The 13,339-nt window shown below is 39.8% G+C and overlaps 1 pseudogene; it reads left to right on the top strand.

The window, feature by feature from the left end:
* The first annotated feature begins 1,112 nt into the window (after positions 1-1,112).
* Positions 1,113-13,339, top strand: part of LOC102121593 (protein RCC2-like) — a 52,156-nt pseudogene continuing 39,929 nt past the window's right edge.

The following is a 13,339-nucleotide window of genomic DNA, read 5'->3' as shown; positions in this document are numbered from 1 at the left end:
TGGTGATGCAAGCACCCCTTGGGGCTGCCACCAATGGGACTGCACTGGGTCAGACCTGTAGCTTGCAGAGCACTAAGCCTCGGCCAAGGCCCTTTCTCTCATGGTAATGAGTTCCCTCAGGCCCTGGACATATCCAGAGATGCTGTCTGGGATCCAGGGCTTGAAATAAAAATATAAAATAAATTTGAAAAATAAGTAGCAATTTACCTGTTGTTCTATTCTACTAAGGCTAAGATGGCACTTGAGCCACAATACAAAGTCCCTACCAATCTTCTCTCCTCTTTCCACAGGCAGAGAAACCGTTCCCTGTAGCCACTACCACCAATGGTCCGTGGGGTATTCTGTCAAACTGATACGGGAGTGGGGCAGGGAAGTACTGGGTAGAGAAAAGTGTGGTCTCTTGCTAGGGCTCCACTCCTACAGATCTAGGTGAGGACAAGCACGCCTGACTTTGCACCCAAATGTTGCATTTTCCAAGACCACCCTGGCCACCACAACGCCATCCTGGGCCTACAAAAACCCAAGACCCTAGCGAGCAGACATACAGTTGGCCAGATGTTGAGATGACCACATCAGCGGAAGAAGACACAAGCGACTGAACAGCAAGAGGACATCAAGGAAGCACACTAGTAGAAAAGTACACCAACAGACATTGGCACACCAGCAGTTCATCAACCCGCGGGACGAGGCAGAGTTTGGCCATGGCACTCAGAGGAGAGCTGGGGCCACCGAGCCGTGCAACTCCGGCGGAAAACCATATCCCTTCTGACTCCCCATCTGCTGAGAGGTAGTTCCACTCAATAAAACTTTGCACTCATTATCCAAGCCCACATGTGATCTGATTCTTCTGGTACAACAAGGCAAGAACCTGAGATACAGAAAGCCCTTGGTCCTTGTGACAAGGTAGAGGGTCTAATTGGTTAACACAAGCTGCCTATAGATGGCAAACTAAGAGAACACCCTGTAACACACGTCCACTGGGGCTTCAGAAGCTGTAAACATTCACCCATAGACACTGTTGTGGAGTTGGAGCCCCACAGCCAGCCCGTCTTTATGCTCCCCTCGAGGTTTGAGCATCAGGGAACTGAAGATGCAAGCCACACCCCCATAGCATGTCCCGCGAGGGTGACAAGGGGACTTACCCCATTTCAACTGGGGGCTCATCAGGGATCCTGGAAGGTGAATGTGAACAAATGTAAAACTGTCAGGTATGTCTCCCTTCTGAAACCCTGCCACCTGTCTCTCTTTCCTGTGGGTAAGAGGCTCTGTTTCCCTTCAAAAGTTCTGTCTTAACCTGCCAGTAAAACGCCCCAGACTTTGTCTCTTTTCTCTCTGACACACAGTTCAAAATGGCTCTTATCTCTTCCTTAATAATGTTAAGAGTTTTGCTACAGGCTGCGGCAATGTTACTAAGTCAAACGAGCATTAGGCTCAGCTGCCAAAGGTGCAAATCAGACCAATTGTTCCTAGAGGTTCCCCTCCCAGCCCGGGCACCTGGGTGTGCCTGCAGCAGGCAAAGGCCAAGCCCAACAGCCATGAGTGCGGGCAGCAGAAAGTTGCAGTTGTGGCCAGGACCCCACAGGGCCAAAGGATGGGCACTTCCTGCCTGTGCATCAGTGAACCCTTTCATTCCCAGGCTAAGGAATTCAATCTGGTGTGAACTGGGGTAAAGATATAAGGATTAGAAAGGCCCAGTTGCACCAAGCAAGGATTCTTCCTCCAGAATCTTCCCCTTTTTCCCCTTAAACTGTTTTTCTGTTTTTTCCTTTTCTAAGTCAGAGGGCTCCCCCTGCCCACGCTGTTTCTCATAGGGAAGTTAACTGAGGAGCGACCCCTGCTGGCTGATAACTGCAAATTCCACAGGGCACATTTGAAACACTCTTAAGCAGACACAAACAGCCTCAAAAATGCTTTTTGAGTACCAAACTTGATTCCAAGCTTCAAACAGAGGCCCTAAAAGGAAAAACCAAGTTTGAGGGATCCAAAGTCAGGCAACAGGCCCAATGTAAATAAGCAAGACCAATTCCTGCTGACTAAACCTCCCACCTCATGGAAAGAGGCCATGCTGCAAGGCATAAACCGGCCAAGAGAACTCAAAGTTTGCCAACAATAGGGAGAAATGGAGGTGCAGCTGAGGGCGGCTAATTACTATTCTCAGGTATTCCTTGCTGCGTGGGTATATACCGCACGGGTACCCATGGCCAGCACCTGCCAAGGTCACCAGGGCTCAGGGATAAGGGGTAGAGAGTGAAAGAAGGATGTCTGTTTTCTCTCTCCATCACACCCTGAGTTTTCATTGAAAGAAGGAAGGGATGAGGGACACCTCTATTCCCTCTCTTTCAGAATAGGCAACCAGCTCTTTTTACCACTCCCAGCTTATACTTCTTTGGAGTGTATCCTGAACCACTGGGACTACTTTGACCCTCAGAATCTGGAGGAAATATGCCTCATAGCCCTCTGCACAAAGGTTTGGCCAAATTGTGATTTGCATGAGGGACTGAGTTGGCCCCAGGAAGGAACCATTCATTTTGATATTATCCGGTCCGGCAGTTGGAACTTTTCTGTAAATGTGAGGACAGATGGTCTGAGGCCCCAAACGTGCAGGCTTTCTATACCTTGCAAGGCAATCCAGACCTTTGCCGACAATGTATGATTGAAACAGCTCTCCTGTTTGCCATCTCAGGGAAGGCTGCAAGGGGCAAGGCCAGGGAATTAAAGATACGAGTCCCAGAGACACCCTCAGCAGAGGAGCCAGCTCCCTCCAGTCCTGCTTCTCCGGGTCAACCCTGACCTCCCTGTCCAGTTTCCGCCTCTTACTTGCCCCCTACTAGAAATCTTTACTCCAAATAAGCCCCAGTCTCACTCTTCCCCCTCCAACAGATGCCCAGTGAATTTGGGCCCAGTAAGGTCCAGGTTCCCTTCTGCCTACAGGACTTAAAACAAATTAAGGGGGATCTTGGCAAGTTCTCAGATGACTCTGACAGCTATATACATATGTATATATACATACACACACACACACACATAGACTTTCCAGAATTTCTCCCAAATATTTGAACTCTCCTTGAGAGACATTATGTTACTTTTGAATCAGACCCTGACAGACACTGAGAAACAGGCTGCTCTACAAGCAGCACAGAGATTTGGGGATGAGGTTTGTATCACATATAGCATCAGGGATGGGGGCAAATATCATCCAACCAGAAGAGAAGCAACACCAATGGATGGCCCTAAATGGGATCCCAGTGATGAGGTGGAAGACTAGAAAAGGAGATACTTTTAGTTGTGCATAATGGAGGGCTTACATAGGACTAAGACCAAGCCAAGCCTCTCAATTGTACTAAGTTGTCTGTGCTGGACAAGGGATTTGATGAAAATCCCACTGCCTTCCTTGAAAGGCTGAGAGGACTTGGTAAAGCACAACTCTCTTTCTCCTGATTCAGATGAGGGACAACTAACTCCAAAGGATCAATTTATTACTCAGCCTTCTCTTGATATCAGGAGGAAGTTGCAGAAATGGGCCCTGGGACTAGAAAGTACATGAGAGGACCTCCTGAAAGTGGCTCCCTCAGTCTTTTATAATAGAGACAGGGAGGACTGGGAAAGAGAGAGGAAATACAGGTATTCCCAGTGTGCACCTGTTAACTGCTAAAGATATGGCAAGAACAGTTATCGCTCTTGTACAGTTTATCCGCTCCCATACAAGGTTTAGTTTCTTTCACCAGGGTGAAACAGCTTGGGGTACAATGTTGTCATTAGTATATTTCACTTCTTATCTCTGTAATCTTTGGCACTAAATTCTTTTTTTGTTGTTGTTTTGTTTTGAGAGGGAGTCTCACTCTGTCGCCCAGGCTGGAGTGCAGTGTTGAGATCTTGGCTCACTGCAAGCTCCGCCTCCCGGGTTCACGCCATTCTCCTGCCCCAGCCTCCCCAGTAGCTGGGACTACAGGCGCCCGCCACCACGCCCGGCTAATTTTTTGTATTTTTAGTAGAGACAGGGTTTCACTGTGTTAGCCAGGATGGTCTTGATCTCCTGACCTCATGATCCACCTGCCTCGGCCTCCCAGAGTGCTGGGATTACAGGCGTGAGCTACAGCGCCCGGTCTTTGTGTGTGTGTGTGTGTGTGTGTGTGTGTGTGTGTAATACACGTTTAACTCATGCATACTTAACCTTATAAAACTTGTTTTTTTCTCTCACGGCCTAGAAGCCATCAAACTCCAAGTGGCCAGGCTACCAGAGCTTCAGACGATGGCACCCCTTTGCTAAGAACATTTAGATAGACCTCTGAGAGGAGTCTGACTGCCGTTTTCTCCAAAACAATGACCCTTGTCAGCAGGAAGCAGCTAAGACCAGTCATCGTTCCTATTCTAATGGGAGTTAGATATACCTCTTCAGAGTGGGGAATGATACAGGAGGGGGTCAAGGAAGTGCTGGGTAGAGAAAGTCATAGTCCCTTGCTAGGGCTTCACCTCCACGGACATATAAAACCCCGAGACCCTAGTGGGAAACACGTAGGCGCGCAGACATGGAGAGGAGTGGAAGGAGACACAAGTGGCTGAAGGGAGAGAGGACGTAGAGGGAGCACGCTGGTGGGGGGCACACTTACAGACCTCTGCCTGCCGGAAGCCCATCAACCAGCGGTACAAGGCGGAGTTTGGCCAGGGCAGTCAGTGAAGAACCAGGGCCACAGAGGGGCCCACTCCGTGGGGGAAACCATCTCCCTTCAGGTTCCCCCATTAGCGGAGAGCAGCTTCCACTTAATAAACCTTTGCACTCTTTCTCCAAGCCCACATGTGACCCAATTCTTCCGGTACAACAAGGCAAGAACCTGGGATACAGAAAGCCCTCTGTCCTTGTGACAAGGTAGAGGGTCTGATTGAGCTGGTTAATACAGCTGCCTACAGAGGGCAAACTAAGAGATCAGCCTGTAACACACCCCCACTGGGGCTTCAGAGGTTGTAAATATTCACCCCTAGACACTGCAGTGGGGTCAAAGCCCCACAGCCTGCCCGTCTGCATGCTCCTCTGGAGGTTTCAGCAACAGGGCGCTGAAAAAGCGAGCCACACCCTCATCACATGCCCTGCGAGGGAGACAAGGAAACCTTTCCCATTTCAAAATGACCTCTGATGTTTGTTTAAAGCCCAAGGCTCTTCCATCTGCTTTTGGTGAATCCTGCCAGGCCTTGTACTAACCCTTCAGTGCAGTGGGCTCCCCTCTGGCCCAGGGCAGCTTCCATAAATGCTGTTCAAGGGCCTAGACCTGGACTTGGGGATCCCAAGAGCCTGCCTGTTGCTCTACGCCCTGTGGCCGAGATTGTTCCTGATTTTTGGTTCTTGCGACAGTTCTTTTCTGTGTGCAGATAGATGTTAAAATTTGATGTTCCAGCCAGGGGGATGAATGGTATCAGCTTCTATTCTGCCATCTTGCCCCAGCTGTGCTCTTTACTTCTATCACATGCTGCCTCTCTAACTATAGATCAATAACATATAGATTCAATAGATTATTTAAAAATAGATGAAAAAGAGTCAGCTGAAATACATGACAGAAAGAGGTGCTGCTTCAACAACATGTGAGTGTGAGACTAGTCTAGTAGAAAGCAATAGTAACCTTAAACAAAGATTTTATCAACAGAACGGGAAATTAGTAAATAAGGAAGGAGCAGGGGGTGAGGACATAATCAGAGGAAAGATTTATAATTAGTTCTCAGAATTTCACAGTGGGGCAGATTTCATGGCTTTTAGACTCTACCTGCCATATGGTTCTTTAATGGAGCATAACTCTGGGTTATCACAAGATACTAATAAATATTTGAATCACGTAATTCCTTCTCTTGGCTCTAATTCCATTTATTCATTAATTTAATATTCAATACCTATTAATCCAGGCGCTGCTGTATGTGCTTGAAACATAGTGAAGACCTAGGCAGACAAATTAATTCTCCAAAATATTCTATTGTTCATGGAATGATTGGAAAATGTCTGTCCCTGTGCCATTGAGCTCATGGTAAACATCAAATAAAAACTTAAAGATATTCATCCAGATTTAAAAAAGACACACTTCTGATCACATTTCTGAATCTGAGTTAAGTAGTGAGTAAGAACCTGAGGGGTAGTACTAGAAATCATAGAAGTGTGCTGACAGCTCAAAAGAGACTGAGTTCTTATTCATACTCCCTTTGGAAATAAGGGATTATAACATAAAAATTGTCATATTTCTCTGATGACTGTTGACAAAGGGCCAATTCCCATAGAGTGGGTATGAGAGCAGCAAAGAGGAAATAAATGAGAGCCATCCTACAACTAACTCATTTATAATGCCCACATATTTCTGGGGAAGGTTTTAGATACACACACACACACACACACACACACACATATACACGACTCATCCCATATTAAAGAGATAGTATACATCTTCTGTTAAAAGACTATTCAACTGCATATTATTCTCCAAAAGATTTGCTATATATTCAGCAGAAAATATTTTAAACCTGCGAAGAGTTTATAACAGAGCAAGAGTATAATCTTTATATGGATAAAGTTTGAACTGTTTCCCTGATTGATGCAGACACAAATCGAAAAGTAAGAACAGTGGATCGGCGTAAAACTCTTTGTGTTTTCACTTTAATGACAGGAAAAAAAAAACAACTAGGTGTGGTCACAACCCTGCACTGAGAACTAGTAACTGGGGAAAAAGAGATGAGTAGTTATGATGCCCATTTCACGCCTGGCACAAGAGTAAAAACAATTTATACCCAGTGTAATTGACACTAAGCAGGCAGGAATCATACAGTGAACCTTCTGATCTTAGAGCAGTGTGCTATGAGTTTAGCCAAAATCAAAACACCAATGTTGATAGCAGCAGCATGAGAGATAGTGTCCAGACCACAGCTATAATCATCTCTTGTACAAATCTCTAAGGCTAGTGCTGTGGAATCATCTGCTAAGTATTTATTAAAATATTCTGGTAAGGAACCCTTTAGTGACATTTTTATAGCACTCACATAGCTAAAAAATAAGGCCTGTAATATTTACCTAGTGCAATTTATAAATATATTTTTTATTATCCCAGAAGTTGAGAAGCTTGGCATCTTGTAAGCACAATCTGAGAAAGCCCATTTTTCTAAGAAATACTTTTAATCATTGAAAATGCATGCAATTTCATAAATTTGGACTGCTTATCTAAATCATCTGAACATTTTGCAAGGGAGTATGAGTTTCCCTGAGTATGAAATATTCTTCACAACGTTTCTTCACCTTCTCTTATTATAGTAACTGGATAAGTTTTATTTTATAAGAACACTCACTTTGTCTGTACCATCTCCACAAAATTGTCTAAAATTGATTCCTGTCTGAGTTTATAACATGTTTTGCATTCCATTTAATTTACAGAGATTTAACAATCATAACCCCCATTCATATTTTGCACTCAATAGAACTTGCATAAACAGAGTTAAAAGTTTTGCAATCTTGTTAGGTCTCGAATCTAGATGACAGATGTTGATTATAAAGTGGGCTTGGCTAATCTCAAAAGTAGAAATGCCTTAAACAAGATAAGTGGGTTTAGCTGCTATCACTATTGAAATATGACCAGATATCTAACAATGATTTTACAAACAATTTTAAAATCTGAAATGAATGATTCATTCTTATTAAACACACAACATATTTATCATTCATCTGTGCATTCAAGTTTTCATGCATACATTCAATTAAAACATTTATTGAGTAAAGTACTAGGTATTTCACTATGCCCTAGGTTTAAAAAAAAAGAAAGAGGTGAAAAATAGACAGCAATTGTTCTTCTGAACTTGATGTGGAAGACAAAGAAACATAACACTTGGGTTAAAATCCTGTGGTGTATCATTTCATACTAACCTGGAATCATTGGAGCAAGAAAAACTTCTGTTCAAATCCTGACCTAGCCATTTCTTAATTATGTAGTTCTAGTTAAGTTACTTGAACATCTAAACTCTAGCTCTCTCTTCCAATAAATGAGCATCCTCTGGACCAGGTATGGTGGCTGACACCTGTAATCCCAGTACTTTGGGGGGCCGAGGCTGGTGGATCATCTGAAGTCAGGAGTTCAAGACCAGCCTGACCAACATGGTGAAACCCCGTCTCTACTAAAAATACAAAACTAGCTGGATGTGGTAGCGCATATCTGTAATCCCAGCTACTCAGGGGGCTGAGGCAGGAGAATCTCTTGGACCATTACACTCCAGCCTGGGCGACAGAGCAAAAACTCCATATCAAAAAAAAAAAAAAAATTAGCATCCTTTGCTTTTAAACAGCTATGATATCATTTAACATATAGGGTTTGAGGATTAGATGAAATAAGTATAGATTACAACAACACTAGTCTAACACTTTTATGTTTTCAATAATTCATACAAAATAAGAATCCAGAAATACAGTGGCTAATTCCAATATAATGTTTACTCTGATCCTCCATACTGCCATTAATTTGTAATAAAATATACAAATTTACTGCTACTTTATAGTTTTAAATTTCCATACTACAAAAAGGTAAAAGATTGGTAAGCATTTAAACTAAAATTAAAGTAGGAGCTAACCAAAAAAGTAATACATTTTATCTGTGAAACATTAGACAATATGAAATAGGAAGCCGTGTTCTTATCTGAGATAGCACAAAGTATTTTTGACTAATATTGCTCATTACTGCATATGGCTTTGGAATCTTTTCGCATCACACCCCTTTTAATTTATTCTAATCTTATAATAATGCTCAAACATAGCAGGTCCCATAATTGAAAAAAGATTAAATATGAACCCACAAAATATTTTTACATCCTTTTATTATAAGAATAATATTAAAAATAGTCCCACTTGTACAACTGGTATTTCATTTTCTTTTTTAAAAAATTTTCAACATAAGAGGATTATATTTGAGTTTATTTCTATTTCTTCACATGTTCATTTTACACATGCTAATTTATCACCTAAGATTTAAAATATGTTAAATCTGATGTCATGAAACTTATTCTGCAAGTCGAAAATATCTCTTATTTCAAACTATTTTTCAATGAAATTTCAAGGTCTACTTTTTAACATCATGTAAGATATATAAAATAGAAGACTCCTATAAGAGAAGTGAGATGGGAACAAAGAAAGGACAAGAACAGCACTGTCATCTTTCTGAGAAGAAATATAGCAGAATGTAAAGGCACATGAATACTTGTCTAGAGAGCCCTTCTCTCTCAGGAGATGGTATCTGAGAGCACATTAGAGGAGCATCACCACTGTTAAAGGAAACACACATCATGCAAAGAGAGCTAAGATTTCCTACGCATCACAAAACATTGACTTTGGTCTTAATATGTTCATCTTAATTTAGTTGTAAGTCACCCAAACCAAGTAATTAGTGCGAGATGACAAAGGAAACTCCCGGAAGGAAATAATGCACAAACCAAGCTTCAACACCTTTCTCTTTTAGATACTCTGTTCAAAATTTCTAATTACCAGGGAAGAATCTGAAGGAGGTTGTGGCAGGAGTTACCTACTGGGTCATTTTGTTATAAATCAGGGACTGAGTCACAGTAACACATGTATCTGCAAGAGGAACTATCAATGTTTATCAAGGGAAGAAAAAGCACTTATAAAACCCCAAGAAGTTATCCTAAATGGCAGTGAAAATTGTGGTGGCCAATTAACTGATCAATTTTTCCATATTCAGACCAAAAGCAATAATTTAAAAAGATAGCGCTTACAGACAAAGAATATCCTTTCTATAGACCTCAGATCTGAAGAATTCCAAGAAGGTATGCCTATGAGGTTCTACCCAAGTGCTGAAGTAAAGTTATGGTCAAATATTTGGTACATACATTAGGATATTGGTTAAGCTGCTTTAAACAGAGGTGATATACTAGTTGTTTAAACTAAATAGAAGTTTAATTCTTTCCTATGTTAAAGCCTAGCAATAAATGGCCCAGGCATAGTAAAGGGGCACTGTCATGCTTGAACATGCGATTTCCTTGTTGGGGTCCAAGTAAGCTATGCCTTTTAATATAACCTGCCAGAGAGGGAGAAGAAAGGAATTAAGAAGCGCATGCTCATTCCTTTTAAAGAAAGGACCTAATGATGGCTCAAAGCACTTCTGTTGCTTTCTAGTGATAATAACTTAATCAAATATCCATATCCAGATGCATGGGAGACTCAGAAATGAAGTGTTTAGGCAACAGTGTGGTCAATTACAAGTGTTATCATGGAAAAAAAGAAGACTGAATATTGATGGACTACAGCAATCTGTCACAAAGCATTTCAGAAGCTGAGAAATGAGGCCAGCAAAATAAAGAATGGAAAATTTAATAGGGACATAGAAAAACCAGAGTTATGAATACCACTAATTCTCAAATAATCAAAAAGGCATAAAATTTTTTAAAAACAGAACAAGAAATCAAATGTTTGTTGTAGTCCAAAGTTCTAAAGTGAATTCAAAATGCTCTCAACTTTCTTTTGTCTCTGAAAAATAGTAAAAAAAGTACAATTTTGACCTGGCTGTGACAATCACGGCAAAAGCAATTCAAAATTTGAATTCAAAAGTTGCAAATATAGATCCAGTTTTCTGAAATTACTTTTCTCAAATTTTGATTTTAAATGAGAATATTTCCTAAAGCTTATTTCATACTAACCTTCAATCATAAAGCTTATGATTACAGGGGTTTAATTTATTTTTAAAGTATGAGATAATGATGCATTTAAACTTTGTTTTTTAAGTGAATGCCTCATTTATTTTCAATTCAGTAAACCTAATTTAAATTGAAGTGAACTTAAAAATGAAAAGTTCAACTATTTTAATTTTTTTGAAGTAACATGATTCATTTTTAGAAATAAATATTAAATATAGTGTTCACTTGCTTACATTTCAAGACTATAATTTGTTTATATATAATATATATTTTACAATATGCATTATATATGTATTATGTATATGTATATATAGCGAGAGAGACCTTATACATTTATTGCATCTCAACTTCACCATCCATTGTTAGTTTGTGTTTTCAAATGAGCAAGTGAAAGAATCAGTATAAACTAATTACAGAATGTATTTCTGTTTTACTCGAATAATCTAGGGCATGGTAAAAAGAAACCTGAAGCCTGTGTACAAATATGTCCCAGATGTTTAACAAAATATATGTCCCAGATATTTAACAAAATGTATTGAAAATATAAATTCAGTTTTCTTTTATAACTGTAAACCCATAAATACCTTACAGTTTCACTGTGGCTCCTGACAAAGATGTGTGGAAACTCCACTAAAAGGGCTCCCATTACTGTTTACATGCTTTGTAAGATGGGGACCAAAGGCCAGGGACAATTACATAGGAAGAAACCATTCCCCTTCTGCAGGGAGGTTGCTCTAAGTGACTACAGAATTATTACCCTAATTCTAGGTTTTCCTGTTTTTCCATCTTGGGAATCAGGCTTAGAATTAGGGAGAATGAAAAGCGCTACCTAGCGCTGATAAGCGGGGTTATATTGCTGATCTCAGTCCTTTTCCTCTGTAGAAAAAGGGGGAACTCAGGATTTCAAAGTGAATGAGGTTTGAGACTTAGTCCTTGCTTCATTGACTATCTAAACAAAACTAAAAAATACTGAACAGAATCCAAATGTGTGCTGTTGAAGAAGATTTGCTCTGCTTTTTTTGTTTTTTCCTGTTTGGTGGTTGTTTCAGTATGCCTGTTAGAATCATATGTATAGAAAGAGAGAGAGAAAGAGCAGCTAAAGAAATGGTATAGAGAACAGAGTGGTATCAGTAAAAGCGCTAGAACAAGACAATTTTCAGAGGGCAGCAAAAATTGCTATCATTTTTATTCATCCCTTAATTATATTTTGCCACTAAAGTTTGTGTTACAGAACACATGGAAAAATATTACCAAGTGCATACATTTGTTGCCCTTGTTTATGAAAGCTCATCAGTGTTTTCAAACTGTGTAAGTAAAAGCAAATTATTCAACCAGAATATGTTGGGAAACAGCGAGGATAAAAAGAACGTAATTATGTTTTGTTTATTGTATTCTACAAGGTAAAGCCTAGTAATTTGTTTCACTACTTGCAATACATAGGGGTATTAATAATAGGTTTTCTTCAAGATATTTATTTGTCAATCTCCAGCTCATTAACATCAGCTATTAATATTTGATTTGAAAGCAAAAGCCTTAATTTGTGATATAATATAAACTTGACATTAACCAATATTTATAGATTATAAAAGTACAAGCAGTCATCACTGTAAACAGTAATGCAGTATCGTAAAAATTACTGTTTAAGTAAACAGTGCCCAGTGATCTTACTAAAACGTGGTAAACGTTATAAATGAGACATGGCCCATGAAAATATCTGTCAAAATATTGAAAACTCTCTTATCTATAGATATATTAAAAAATGGAAACAAATAGTAAAGTTAATATTTATTTTATACTCTGTAATTTAAAACATTAGAAACTTTAAGAATAAAAGTAGGTTTTTTTGTAAAATGTATGTAAAGACTAGTGTAAACAGAGTTTGCCTTCTCTGTAACTAACAATATGGAGTATTTCTCTGTTTTGGAAAATTGTTATACTACTAAGTTTTGATCAGCTTCCAACATTTTATCCTTTTCACTTTCAATGTCAGGAAATATCTCCAAAGTTCCCTTAAAGTGAAGGGTTTTTGCCAGCATCAATTTTTCTGAGGCATTTTCATCCTTTCACCACAACCACCATTCTAATTTAGGTCAGTTTGCCGTGACTCAGCTCCTCTAGAGTCCTTTAAGCTATTTCTAATAGAACTCAATTTACATAAGATTCTAATTCTATGTCCAGCATGATCACTTTTTGTTTCTTTGCTGCATTTTCATCTTTATTGGTCAATTCCCTCTTTTGACTATCTATCTTTGTATAGCTCCTGAATTTACCAGGGGAGAGAAGGAGGCAGTAGTACAATGCTAGCATTGCTTTTTGAGTGTAAAGTGAATAACAAATGCATAGTGGCCAATCACCAACAGATTTTGAAAGAAGTGACAAGATTCATCACTGATTATAATGTGTGTCTGTTTTTTACATGGTGATTTATGGACTGAAGAAGTAGCAAGTTTGTGCATTATGCAATTTCTCACAGTAAGTATAAGGGGGTATTGAAATTTGAGCTGTGGTTTTAGAGGGCTAGGGTAAGTTAACTAAATTATGGTAAATAAAATCTGTTCATATCAGAACTGTGCAAAGAAAGGACTGTCTTGTATGTTGTAACAAGAATTAGCCTAGATGTTAAATTTAGTTGGCAATAAATGTTTTCTTCATTGACCAATCAGGTACCTCAGCATGATTAACAAGGAAG

This window comes from Macaca fascicularis, chromosome 2 (genome assembly GCF_037993035.2).
Source record: "Macaca fascicularis isolate 582-1 chromosome 2, T2T-MFA8v1.1".
Lineage (NCBI taxonomy): Eukaryota > Metazoa > Chordata > Mammalia > Primates > Cercopithecidae > Macaca > Macaca fascicularis.
The sequence above is the reverse complement of the archived record's forward strand: the minus strand, read 5'-3'. Positions and strand labels throughout refer to the sequence as shown.